At 38.9% G+C, this 14,699-nt stretch overlaps 1 protein-coding gene across 1 annotated transcript in view; it reads right to left on the reverse strand.

The window, feature by feature from the left end:
• htr1d (5-hydroxytryptamine (serotonin) receptor 1D, G protein-coupled) overlaps positions 1–9,375 on the reverse strand; it is a 91,366-nt gene extending 81,991 nt beyond the window's left edge. The window contains exon 1 of the mRNA XM_078796134.1: positions 9,194–9,375. The gene's annotated coding sequence lies outside the window, so the exon portion shown is untranslated. The remainder of the gene's footprint in view (positions 1–9,193) is intronic.
• Positions 9,376–14,699: the final 5,324 nt, after the last annotated feature.

Below are 14,699 nucleotides of genomic sequence, written 5' to 3' on the forward strand. Positions count from 1 at the left end.
ATGTAAGGTCATGTGTGCATGTCAAAATGAAATGAAAACATGTGTTTTGTGAATAATCAATTATTCACACTGCTGATTCCTGAATCACAGTGACTATAGCTTCGGTGCATGGATTTTTATACTGTTTTTTTGCAGCATTTCATATGATATTTGTAAAAAAAATACTGTGTAAATTTAGAACGACTTAATGGCGTCTTAATTTTTATTCACAAATACGGGGAATTATCATTATGTGTTCTATCTACTTGCGATTCCTTTCTAGAAATTATCAACAGGAAAGTGACACCGCTGTTGCTAAACCCTAAGATTTACATTATTACACACTACTTTTGCTAATATTTAAGATGTCATTGATATCATCAGACAATAATCTGTATTTAGAATATAATTTCTCATTTTATGTGACAAATAATTGAATATTATGAGGGGAAAAAAACTGTCCAAACGTGGTAATTTTATGAGATTGGTGTTATAATACTCCATAATACTGTTATAGTACATCCTGGACTGGTGGCCAGCCAATCACAGGGCACACATAGACAAACAACCATTCACACTCACATTCATACCTATGGACAATTTGGAGTCGCCAATTAACCTAGCATGTTTTTGGAATGTGGGAGGAAACTGAAAAGTTGTAATATTCAAATTTTTTCTTATACAAAAACATGTTGCAGTATTACGAAGGTGGATTTATTGGGGAAAAAAAATAAACAAATTGATTTTAATATCACCAGTAAAATGTCTCACAAAATCATAAGGATCAGAATCATTTTCATAAAGATAAAGAAAAATCTGTAATTACAAATTTTCCATTTTGTGGGAATTAAGCTATAATATTAAATAGGGAATAAAAGGAATTAAAAATATATAAATACAAGAAAAAAATCTTAAATGTAGAGGAATAAAGACACAATATTACTAAATATTTTCTGTAGTTCATGCAAATAAAGCCGTAATATCGTGAAGAAAAAAAAACACAATTTTACAAGAAAGAAGTGGTAAGTTTGTGTTGTAATATAAGAAAAGAATTAAACATATAATTAAAAGTTTGTCATGTGTACATGATTAGTGTCCTAATATTATTAGGAGTGGGGAAAAAAAACACTAAATTCTACAAGAATACATTTTGTCATTTGAGTAGAATAAAGCACTATTACAAAAAAGAACACCATTTGACAGTTTTACTAGAAAGAGGAAATTTGAGTGGAATTAAAGAATGGTCATTAAAAAAAGTTGACATTTGAGAATAAATCTGGAATATTACCGGTAGTATCAATATTTATTTAATGTAGTCTTGAGAAGAGTTTGGAGGATGTTGTGAAGGTTCTTTAAGATGACAAATTTCATTTAAAAAAAATGACTGTGATTGTGTCTTGTAATATAATGTGATAGCTTTCTCCAGGTGACGTCTTTATGCTCTAACCCCCCCTTAAAGGTTTGATGATAAAGACAGCGTGGGCGTGAAAGCTCACCAAATGAACGTACTACACGCTCCGATGCGTTTGAGTCATCACTGTAGCTGAAGAGTCAGGTGGATAGCAAATAGTGTAGGAGGAACATCATCATCATCATCAGTGGAAGGACCTTTAGTTGATGTTGCATCCAGTAGCTGCGGTCCCCTATAGCTCTTATCTCCATGTTGGAGATAACAAAGTCATTGGTCTGTGAGACTGCACATAACTGATTGTCGGGACTCTGGACACCCCTCATTTCAGGGGTAATCAAGTGGTCTCGTCATGAAGTGATGCAACTGATGCCTGCATAATTTGGTCTAGTGTTGCCACTTGTGCCTGCAGGTTTATGCGGCTGTACTCTGACATCTTATGAGACGGTAAAAAAACAACATAATTCGACTTAGAAGCACTCAAAGGAGGATTAGTTTCATGTCCTTGTTAAGGTCGCTAGTAGAGACAGAATTTTAATTAAGGACAATTCTTATCCCTAGATCAATATGAACACAAATCCCTTTTTGAGAAATTTGGCTAACACTCCCACAGTTCAATAAACACCATCAGCATGTGGAGTTCTGATAATATCAAGGAAAGGTTTGTTTTCCACATAAGCATCCAAAAATACATCATAAAAGCATCACACTTAATGCAAAATCCTTGGCAATTGGCGTCCATGATAACATTTATTGGACCGATTGACTGACTGATGTATCGGTCTGGCAGCAGCTCAGGGGGAGTCAGCATTTAAAACCCTGCCTCATCTCGCTGCCATTTGTAAAGAGCAAGAGGTTAACTACACAGACTATTTTCAAGCAGTCAAAGGTTCAGGTTGGGGGCAGTTTCAAGTAGTGAGACTGGAGATGGAGAAAAAAATTCAGGCAGAAGCCTACAAACTAAGGGTCGACTGATTCCAGTTTTAGGTTCCGGTCACTAAAAAGCCTGACCTGCTAATTCCAAAAAGAAAACAACAACAGCACAGCATACACTTGCAGTGTTCTAATCTTATTTTGTTGAAAAAAAAATGTTTCAATGTACAAACACCCACTGCTGTCCAATTATAGCCTGCTTCCTATTAATATGCTGTTCCAGTAAATCGACTCCACTGCTCTAATTAGAACGTTTAAGCTAATTATTATGGAATTCATTCATTCATTTTCTACCGCTTTTTTCCTCACGAGGGTCGCGGGGGTGCTGGAGCCTATCCCAGCTGTCTTCGGGCGAGAGGCGGGGTACACCCTGGACTGGTCGCCAGCCAATCACAGGGCACATATAGACAAACAACCATTCACACTCACATTCATACCTATGGAAAATTTAACCTAGCATGTTTTTGGAATGTGGGAGGAAACCGGAGTACCCGGAGAAAACCCACGCATGCATGGGGAGAACATGCAAACTCCACACAGAGATGGTGGAATTGAACCCTGGTCTCCTAGCTGTGAGGTCTGCGCGTCATGTGTCATAGGATCCCCAAACTGTGGCAATAAGTGAATGGACACGCAACCCCCCCCCCACCTGCAGAACATTTTCAATAAGCCAGTCATCTCTTTCCTTTGTGGATGTCTGCAGATGTTAATTTCCTGTCAGGCACCAGGTAATATAGCGTGTACCGTCACATCAACACACCCACACTTAAAATGAATGCTTCTGAGAAACGTTTGGAGACCAAACCAAAATGCGTCTGTAGCAGGATAGCACCTTGTAGTCTTAAAAGTCCGAGTGTCTGCAGGATGGCCGCCCAAGCAACAATTGGTAATTTTTTACCATAAATGTGTAATCTGTAATTGCGTTTTACTTTAAAAATGAAGCTGCCCTCAATGCTCTTCCGTCGTAGTCCGTACTCATTGTGCAAGTATTCCGTACTCATTGTGCAAGTATTCCGTACTCATTGTGCAAGTAGTCAATGAACCAGTTAAAAATGTCTCACTAGTTGTTAGCTTTACATGAGCAAGACTGTTCAGCCCTGAAGAATAACTAATGGTCAGCATTCACTCGAAACCCGGGCGTCATTTTGCAAGCTCAACATCACGATGACTCGACTCTTGTAATCTTGGAATTTTATCCTAATTACCTGAACCCAGCCTGATAGCCTTTGAAGCTGTAGGGCTGATAGTGTCTTGAGTTTTCATTTGAACGTTATAAATCCACAAGGATTCTCTAGGACGTGAAATGGCTTATGGGAGATTTCAAATGGTTTGGGTTCAGGCACGTGGCCCAAACATGTGCTTTAAGATTCAAAGGAGTGGAATCCCTGAAAGACTGAAGATTCAAGACTGCGTCTTAGTTTGTTCTTTGATCGGCACCACGACAGTCATATTGTGAGATTAATTATTCAACATGAACAATCTGTGTTTAGCTATTGTGTACAGGTGGTCCTCAGGATAGGAACATGTTCCGGTCCGAACTGTGATGTAAATTGAGTTTTAGGTATTCTTGGTGGTGGTTGTGGCGTTTATGCTACTTTTTCCAGCTCTTCACAGTGGGTATATATTCAATATATATGTATAGTCAATAGTGTCCATACCCATATGTGTAACATGACATATCTCCTGTGGTGGAATTAGGACTTTATTCTTCTGTCTAATCTATTTCTTAATATTATGGCATAATTCCAGCGAAATTACCACTTATTTAGTGTATGATTATCATAATAATGTTATCTTAATGCAGAAGTCACCAATGTGGTGGCCGTGGGCACCAGGTAGCCGCCCACAACCACATGAATAGTAAGTCGTTCTCACAAGAAAAAAAATGTTGCTTTAATATAATTAAAATATATAATATACTATTCATTCATTTTCATACCTATGGACAATTTGGAGTCGCCAATTAACCTAGCATGTTTTTGGAATGTGGGAGGAAACCAGAGTCCCTGGAGAAAACATGCAAACTCCACACAAAGATGGCCGAGGGTGGAATTGAACCCTTGTCTCCTAGCTGTGAGGTCTGCGCGCTAACCACTCGACCGCCGTGCAGCCTATAATATACTATTGTGATTTTATTTTCAGAAAATGAAAAAAAAATGTGTGAGGCTGTTTGCATTCTGACTTGGATCAACAGTCCACTGCTGCTCAAACATAGACGTCAAACAATATATATGGTGTGTTCTTTGTTGTATGAAATAAAACCTGAAATGTGAAGCATGGTCCTCATGAAGTGCTACCATAGGAGAGTAATAGTATTGCCGGTGCTCACATATAGAAGCTTTAAATGTAATACAAGTACACTGTAAATGTGACTAGCAACCTATGCAACTTTCCGGAATTCTTACCATGCAGCAAAAGCATTTTATTACACTCTTATATTCTGTGTGAGTACGTCTTTTTAATGGTACTCTGTGGACAATCTTAGCTTGGGGTGTGTTATGATGCTTATGGGATACGTTATCATGCTCATGTTATGTTGTCCTTTTTGCCCTCTGGAATGTTAGTGTCACTGAATCATGCATGAGCTCATAAAACATGCACAGGCTTATTTTTTTTGTAAGTATAAACAGGATTGGCACTGTAAAGCGTGATAATACTTGAAGACAGTCTGAATGATTGGGTGGTTCACACATGCAATTGTGCACCAGGCATTCTCTTATTAAAAAAAAGTCTATCTGAAAAAGTGTTTTTTTTTTTTTTATGTCAGTGTCCATGTGCCGCCAGTCTTCACAGTGTCGAAACACACATTCTGTCCTTTTAGAACGCTTACAGCATGATTTAATGACACGGCATGACATTTTACGAGCCTGCGGGACGCCATTGAAAATATTCAGCCCTGCGAACTACTCATGCAACAAAGTATCGTCAGCTGGAAAGTGTGTAAATGTTTTGTTTACTGCAAATTGAATGCGTGCATGTGCCACAAAAGGTTGTGTTTTTTGTGTCATCCTGCTAAGATAAATATTTTTTTGATTTATGAGAGGTGAGTAAAAGGTGGAAGGCGATCATGGTTTGATGACTACACTTTAAATGTACACTTCAAATACGTCCTTTTCAAGTTTACACTCACGCTAGGCAATTCATGCCGTGATTGGCTAGCGTGATGCTCTGATCTTCAAGCATGGTACACTTCCTTGACCTCAGCAGACTTAGAAGAGGTGGGCCAAGGCCCGGCATGATTGGTTATGCACACCTGCAACCCATAAGTCATATAGTTCATGTGACTGCACCTCCCGCCAGTTATTAATGATAAATGGATAGTAACAATCAAAAAGACTAAAATAAGCTTCAAAGTCAGGAACATTGACGTAATCGGAGCAAATCTTAGACTACCCGTTTACTACCTGTTTAAATCTGCTTTTAATGTCTAACTTTTTATACCTGACTGCTGTGCCCCGCTTTTTCTCATGTTTTAACTGTGTATTAACCAATGAATGTTGTATATTAATGTATCTTCTACTCTGTTTACTTGCTTTTATTCAACTCCATTCTTCTGTAAAGTGTCTTTGAGTATTTTGAAAAGCGCTACACAAATAAAATATATTATTATTATTGCCCTTATTTTGTCACTTTTCTTGTTTAGTTTCATGCCTGGTACAACTAAAGGTATTTTTGTTGTCATCGTTTCTCATTGTTTGTCCAAACAACTCTACCTTCATTTACTTTAGTAGTCTAATAACTTTTTTCCATGACTGTAGTTCTGTATGTGGAAGCCCGAAAGCTATAGAGCAGTCTAAGTGCAAGCAAATAATACTTATAAAGTAATTAGCATTTATTCAGTTTCAATGCCGCTTGTTCCCACTGGGGTCGCAGCCAGCTGACTCTGAACTGGTCGCAAGCCATGTAAAGTACAACTAATAAATCAGTATGATTCATAGTACAGTTTGTACAATATGTATATTGTTGACTAATAATAACAGCAACAACTGTATTACGAGACAAGCAGGCATCAAAACATGTATTTGAAAGAAAGCATTGTCTGATGTTTTTTCCTATACCCAGCTCAAGGAAATCTGTGATTGCCTGATGATGATGCCTCATTTCCACAGCAGCCAAACAAGTCACATACGCCAAGAGGGGAACAAGGAGAAGACACTGAGAGACGGCCCGAGAGAGACAGACAAGACGGCGTGGTGCTAATGAGAATGTCAGAGGCAGGGAAGCAATTAGACAAGTTCTGCTAAGAGACCACCATCAGCAGCCATGATTAATGGTCTGAATTTGTTTTTCCTCTCACCTCATTGCTCTTCCCTCCCTCTTAACTCCCATCATGTCTCCAGCTCAAATAAATAAGCCACTCCACTCCGCAACAAATCCAACAAGTCAGCAAGTGAGAACCACCGCAGCGCTGTGTTATCTAATTTAAGGCGTGCATTGTGCTGCTCCTCCGATACAAAAACTCTTTTGGTGACATGAATTCAACGGCAGCTTCTTTCACAGGCTCTTACTGCGCCCTATTACTCTGAATGAGTTGGTTTTTAGGGGGTGGTGAAAGACTTCATTAGTCACCCTGAGGGGGGAAAACAATTTCTACATTATTGAACATACTGTACTACACACATGGACATGTACTTATAGAGATATAGTATGTCAAGGTGAGGGGGCCGTGTACAAGCAAGCAGCTAGGGTGTCTGATACATGCTGAAGGGCACGGAAGCCATGTAGAAATCAATTCCAATTTTCATGTTTTGATAAACTGAAGTATTATGGACAGATAAAATCTGGAATTATTACTTACTTGATGATCATCATCCCAAGACCCGCAGCTGACCAACTCTCCTGATGTCGCTACAGCTATGAAATGGACTATTATGTTATTTCAATGTTTGTATATACTTATATTGTGTCTTATGTCGGCCACGCGACATCCATTGCAGCCTGGTCATCCTCACCTTCTGAAGGTTTCTTTTTTCCCCAAATGAGTTTTGAGCTGTTTGCTAACCACTAATACTTTAACAGATAACAGAAGAAGAAATAACCGTGTGAGGAACATACGATACAAACAAGGATACAAAAAAGCTACAGCCGAACAGCGCCAGGATCCTCTGGTATCCATGCTTTCATAGCGTTTTCCATTGGTAGAGTTGCAATGCAATGTAATAAGAGTCGAGGTAATTCGTACTTTTTTTTTTTAAGTAAGTCCGCCCACTATGAAAATGGTTCGTCCACTCAGCCAAGCAAGCTTTTGGAGCCAGATTTGAACCAAAAAAAGACCTTAAAATTTTAACCAAATGTGGAACCATGACAATGGAAAAGCAAAGCACCAAAAGGGTCAGAACCAGTTACAGTGGAACAGGGTTATTATTGCGGCCTATTTTGGGAACCTATCCCCATGCGTTATATGACTTTTTTTTTTTAATACATTTTCATTTCCGTTCCTTTCATGAAAATGGAAAGCATAATATGTACATAATTCGACTTTATATGCTAATATAATTATATGTGAATAAAAATATTCACATATTTGCCTTCCCCCTACTTGAACAAACAAACAAAAAAACTGACAAGATGGTCGGACATCACATACAGTTGACTGTATTTTTTTTTATATGACTTTTAAACGACATGAGAGCCTGGGCTTCTGGGGAAAGGATTATCGCGCATACTCTATAGCTTGCCATGACTGAGAATGGATGTAGATAGTAGCAGGCTCATTTGCTCGCTAGTTCGTCATCGCAAAAGATGTGCAACACCTCAGCAAAAAAAAAAAAGAAGAACATGTTTGGAACGTCTATGGATTTTACAAGACAGGTGAAAAACTTGAGCAACCAGCCGAAAGTATTGTAATTTGGACTCATTTTTGCCACTATTGAAGAGATACTTTAAATTATTATTATTTATTCTAAATTATTTAAATTATTTGTACAAATTACTGTTTATGCTGTACATTGTTCATATTTGATATCATCTATTTATTTATTTATTCTCCACATTATTATTATTATACGGGAGCCAGGCAATGACATTTCGTTGGCAATTTCACTGCTGTGTTATCAGAATCAGAAAAGGTTTTATTGCCAGGTATGATCAAACACATACTAGGAATTTGTTTTGGTATAGTAGGTGCAGACACATCTATTAAAAAAGAATGAAAAATACAAAATATACAGAATAACAGTATAAATATATGTACACAGTCTGTTTTTTTGTTTGTTATTCCAGAAGTGCAGTCTGATAGAGTCCAAACTGGGCGTTAATGTAACGCAATGCAATTGTGCAATGACAATAAAGAAAGTCTATCTATCTATCTATCTATCTATGTGTCATTATTTATTATTTATTTACTCTGTATTATTAATTGGACCAAAGGTTAAGACTTCAGTTTTTTTTTATGTTATTTCATATGCTGTTTTTAGGTGATATCAATGGCTCCAAACAATATTGTTTCAGGTATCTCAATTACAAGCCAAGCAAATATATATCACACTAACACAGATAGTAAAAGTAAAATGTTTATCTTCTGATGAAAACATCCTCTCATCACCTTCTCTGTGACTGACAGTAGCAAATAACCTACCGTTTCAGCAGTATTTTCCGCACTGTGTTTTGGTAGTTTTCAGATAAGGCCAATGGCAGGGGCGGGGAGGGAGAGATAAATAGCAGAAGTGAAAGAGAACCATAGAAGACAGTGCAATTACCTGCTCTGGTTTGTCCACGCTGCAGAGGAACAATACATCTATTCAAGACCCTGCCTGCGTTCTTGGCTCTGCTGCTGATGATTAAAGTCTCCTCTCATTCCAACAGAACACTTCATTCGCTCTATACCACTCAGCAATACATCCAAGCACAATGGCACCTCTCTTTCTCTCTTACCTTGTGTTTGCAGCCGCCTTTCATGCAAGGAAAGTAGATTCTCAGTGGAGTTCTAAGTGAATGCTGTGCAGGGAAATAAAGTTCACTTTTTTAAAAATAATTCACTTCCTTACCCAGGGAGTAGTTTTGGTATGAAGGTCCTCCATGCCAAGGTTACTGAAGCCGTTGGTGCTACTGTCCGACGACCTGTGAAATAATGACAGACTGCGGTCAACTTATTATGGTGACTCCTAGTAATTGTGGCAATGGTCCATATGCTCTTTTACAATGAACACAATCCGTATTACATGAAGAGTGGTGTGGAAAAGTGTTTGATCCCTTCCTTATTTCTGATTATTTTTATGTTTCATTAAGAATTTTCATTATTAAGGGACAACAAAAATGCAAACCTACATGTCCCTGTGTGAAAAAGTGATTGCCACATTAGAGGGTTTTCCAGCATGATAGGCCTTTTCAAAGTGATGCCACTGCATATCAATAGGATTCAGGTCGGGACTTTGACTAAGCCACTCCAAAGCCTTCGTTTTATTTTCCTTCAGCCAATCAGAGGTGGACTTCCTGGTGTGTTTTGGATCATTGTCCTGTTTCAGATTGAGGTTACAAAAAAATGGCTGGACGTTCTCCTTTTTTTGGTAGACACCAGAATTCATGGTTCAGTTTATCACTGCACACCTTCCAGATCACGAAGCAGCAAAACAGCCCCGGACCATCACACTACCACCACCATATTTTGGCGTTGGTATGACTGAAATACACCAAGTGTAATGGGACAAACACCTTCCAAAAAGTGAAACATTTTTATCTCGTCAGACCACAGAATATTTTCCCAAAGGTCTTGGGATCAGCAAGTTATTGAAAAAAATGTAAATGCGCAATAATATTCTTTGTATTCAGCGGTGGTTCTCATCTTGGAACTCTGAATCACTGAATCATTCCATGGTGATGTTTGAGGACGAAATAACACTGGTATATAAAATTAAATCATAAAATAATATTCTAATCATGTGCACTTTCGAATGGTTGTTTGTCTATATGTGCCCTGTGATTGGCTGGCGACCAGTCCAGGGTGTACCCCGCCTCTCGCCCGAAGACAGCTGGGATAGGCTCCAGCACCCCCTGCGACCCTCGTGAGGAAAAAGCGGTAGAAAATGAATCAATGAATGAATGAATGTGCACTTTCACCATATATATAAATATAAATAATTAAGTACATATCATGTGGCAAGTTCTGAGGAAGGGATTAACGGATATTCAGTTCTATTGGATTTTTTTTTTTTAACAAATCCAGCAAATGCCTGCGTGGTGCTTCTGTGTCATATACATTATTTAACAACTCTGTTCTGTTGATGCGCTCACAGCTGACAGCCAAGCTCATCTTTTTCAAAGCCGAAGAAAACAGCAGATCTTCTTAGTTTCTGACCTCAGGCGTCATCGGCCTGCAGGGAGCTCGGCGGGCCCAGTGTACTGTAGCTTCTCGCCTGGTCTTTGTATTTGCTGGTGGAAGGAATCTCTGCGGGGCTCGACTGGCAAGCGGTAGAACCAGAGAGCAACTGATGACGTAAATGAGGAAAGACGAAGAATCACTAACAATCAATCTGTGATAGGTTATTAGAGTGGAATGTCTACAGTCTGGCACCATCCGTTCTGGGAGGCTGGTACTTTCTCCCATAGAAAATGATAAAAATTGAAATATCCGTTCCAGATGCTCACTGCAGACATCCTGCCCAAACTGATTTGACGTTTTTCAACTTTGGATCTTTTTTTTGTGGACTTTATTTTGTTGGTCTCACACTGTTTCTAGACTTTCCTATTAGTGGAGAGAGTTTGTGGCAGACAGTGTTAGGAGTAACGATGACAAAAATAATGCTGTTACTAACAATTGCTTTCCTTTAAAGCAGGGGTCTCAAACACGCGGCCCGCGGGCCAAATGTGGCCCACTGGACACTAGTTTGAGGCCCCCTCCTTGATATGAAGGTTTAATGTTAGCGCGGCCCGCGCAAGTTTGATATGGATGCTGTATGGTATCATGTACCCAGAAAAAATTATTACGTTTGATTAATGTTCATGTTAAAGGTTAAATAACTGTTAATAGTTATCCTCCCTATCCGTGTGGATCTGGTAAGTTTTTGGCTAAGACCCTGCAGTTGCGCAATATGTTGTTTTTAATAAATGCGTTTTTTGGGGGTTTTTTTGAAAACCTGATGCGGCCCAGTCTCACCCAGACCTGAGCTCCAGTGGACCCCAAGTAAATTGAGTTTGAGACCCCTGCTTTAAAGGGTAATGCTACAAACTTTACAGAATAGGAAATGCAAGTAAAAAGTGTTTTTGTTTCCCGATTGTGCTTCTTTGGTGAGAGGGAGCAGATACATAAATAACGATAATTGGCTAAAGGTAGAGTACAATTTCATGGTAAGCCAATCAGTCCCATGAGTTGAGGTAGGTGGGTCTTAAGCAGTCTTCCCACTGAGCTGCGTGCATGCGTAATCGCGTGCTGCTCTTGCCTTCTCAGCGCACAACAAATCCATGCAGCGCACAAAATACAATCCAACCTGAACTGTAAATGAAATAAACACATGAGAATTTATTCTCTACCATTTTGCAATGCAACTCAGTGAGTGACAGCTGACAAGTTGCAGTAAAAAACATGATGAATAAATAAAATAAGTAAGTTAATCAAGTGTAGAATTACTGCAGGGTTCTGCTTAAACTATAACAGTAGCCAAGTTTACATGAGGAGTTTTCCCCCTTTCCGAATGACTTTTCCAAAAACAATGGTATACATGGAAAGGAATATTCCAATCTCTTGTCTACATGCGCAGCTATAATCAAACAGAATAGTCAATGGGGCATGCCCAGTAAAGCGTAACATCAACATCACGTGATACCAGCTTCCCAAGTTTTTCTTTCACTTGTTGGAAGAACTCCGTATTGCCAGTTTTTCGTTCGTCCAGTCTTGAAATTTAGTTTGGATCAAAAACAAACAGTCCAGTGCCGATTGCTCGCGTCCATTTTTAAAACTGAAGAACGTCTCGAGCTGCGTATTATGTCTGAAAGAACGTGATAAATTTAAATAAAAAATGATAAAAGTCAATCTTGCTAATATTTTATAATTAAACCAGGGACATGTTTTATATAGATATATACAGTAAACCTCGGATATATCGGACTCTGATATATCGGAAATTCGCTCACAACGGACAGATAAAAAAAGAACCAATTTTTCTGTAATGCATTTTCAATAAAAATTCATTGCATATATTGGATTTTTTATAACGGATTTCGCCTATTTCGGACAAAATCTCCAGTCCCGTTCCAATTTCCCTCGCATATATCGGATGGCCGCATCGTGTCTTTCTCCTGGCTCCAGATTTAAATATAAAAGTGAGTGACGTCAATAATACTAGCACAGCAGTGAATGAGATCTTAACCTCACTATTGGAAATAACGTAGGCCTGACGGGCGTAACAGGGCCTAGCTTAATTAACAATTTGTTATGCTCAGAGTCCAATAAATTTAAATTCTCATTACCTTACGTCTCTTTTCATTGCCCAGTCCAGGTACATTGGAAACATAGTCAAGGAAGTGCCTTTTTATAACGGATAAAATCCAATTTACGCATATACCGGATATAAATCCGATATATGCGTAAAACGGACATTTTCCGGTATACGCATATAACGGATTTCGCTTATATCGGACAAAACCAGTGGGAACAATTGAATCCGATATATCCGAGGTTTACTGTATTTTCTTTTTAAAGAAAAACTGAACTTGTGAATAAAGTGTTTAGATTCTGTTCCACAGATGGCGGTAAAGTACACTGAAAGGTGCTTGCCAACCGCCAATAAACAACAGAAGAAAAACATGACGAAGAAGAAAAATTTTCCGTTTGAGTGGGTACAAGATACCTCAAACGGATTGGGGAAAAGAATATTCCACCCCATGTATGTTCATTCGGATTGGCACTTTTCTTTCGGAATGAGTTCCAATCCTGCCAATGCTGACAAGCTTCTGGCTGCCGTCTTCCGCAAAACATCCGTTCCCCTAAACGAAAAATATTGTCACGTTTTAATCTTGCGAGATCTTGTGACATGACACCCTTAAGGTGGACTACTTCTGAACCCAGTGAGTGAAAAAGGTCCATGGTCTACGGTGACATTCTGTGGAGTTGTTCTATTCACGCAGGACTTGGCCTTTAAAAAGGTAGCAGAAAGTCAAGACTCTAGCTATAATATGTAACAGGAAATAAACATTACATGAATTTTAAGTTACAAGTCATCGGCTTATCTTACGCTATCTTTTAAAAACAAATCCTCAAAGTTGCCTTATTTATGTCTCGGACATCCTCAGTCTTTGTTCAACTAACCACCAACTTCAATGTCCCAGGGTGGTAATTGGACCCAACAGTGGCACAAATTGTTGAGGTTCTCCCAGAATTAATGGTGCATTTTGGAGACTTCATATAATTGGATCTTGGGGATGTATCCCATATTAGTTGTATCTGGTCTTTGGAAGAAGCCGCTAAAAGTTTACGGACCTGTTTAAAGCTCTCCATGTGTTCCCTCTGAGAATGATTTAACAGCAGTCAAGACTGACTGTTTATCGTCGTTGTTCATTCATGCGCGTATGCAAATCAACCCAGGTGAGAATGCAACCAACATCCACCTGCAAACACGCTGTACACTGTACAGTTAGATAAAGAATTCATCCTCGGAGGGAAATACAGTACGGTATGTTCACGCTCTCTCTCTCACTTGTGCCCTTTATCTCTCTCTTCCTTCCAGCTTCTCCTCCTCCGAGGAATGAGGGAAGAGGACAGAGGGCAACAGGAGGGTTCTGGGAAGAAGTGATTTATTCCCAGGTATTTCCAAGGAGCGTCATGAATAAATTTTAGAGTTAGGTAAGCTCTTATACATGGCTGTCTGATTGTTTCTTTTTGTGCCCGTGGAGAGATAGAGGGGGAGGCCGGTCTGTTCATATCCGTACATGGATTATTCCTGGAGATTGTACCAGAGATATTCCAGCTCGTATTGTGCAGTATGTCCAATTTATCTGCCGAGCAAATTATATTGTATTGACCAGAGATCCAGTCTGGCAACTAATACTATAGTACTGGTCTGTGGCATATTCTAAACATAAATTCACAATGCCGCCTACAGAGAACATACTAACTCCTTATTTCTAAAATCACAAATACTTACTGATATAGTTAATCTTCAAACAGCTAAAATAATGCACAAGGCTAAAAACAACCAATTACCTAAAAATGTCATCCAATACTTCTCTACAAGAGAGGAGAAATATGATCTCAGGGAAGAACTACATTTGAAACACTTCTATGCTAGGACTACGTTATGCTAGCCATAGCATTTCAGTATGTGGAATCAAACTATGGAATGGATTGAGTAAGGACCTCAAACAATGCACAACGATGAGCCAATTCAAGAAACAATACAAGCAGTTGATGTTTGCTAAATACAAGGATGAAGAGTCTTGAACCAGTCAT

Source organism: Doryrhamphus excisus, linkage group LG14 (assembly GCF_037039965.1).
Source record: "Doryrhamphus excisus strain RoL-2023G ecotype Guam linkage group LG14, RoL_Dexc_Guam_v1.1, whole genome shotgun sequence".
NCBI lineage: Eukaryota > Metazoa > Chordata > Actinopteri > Syngnathiformes > Syngnathidae > Doryrhamphus > Doryrhamphus excisus.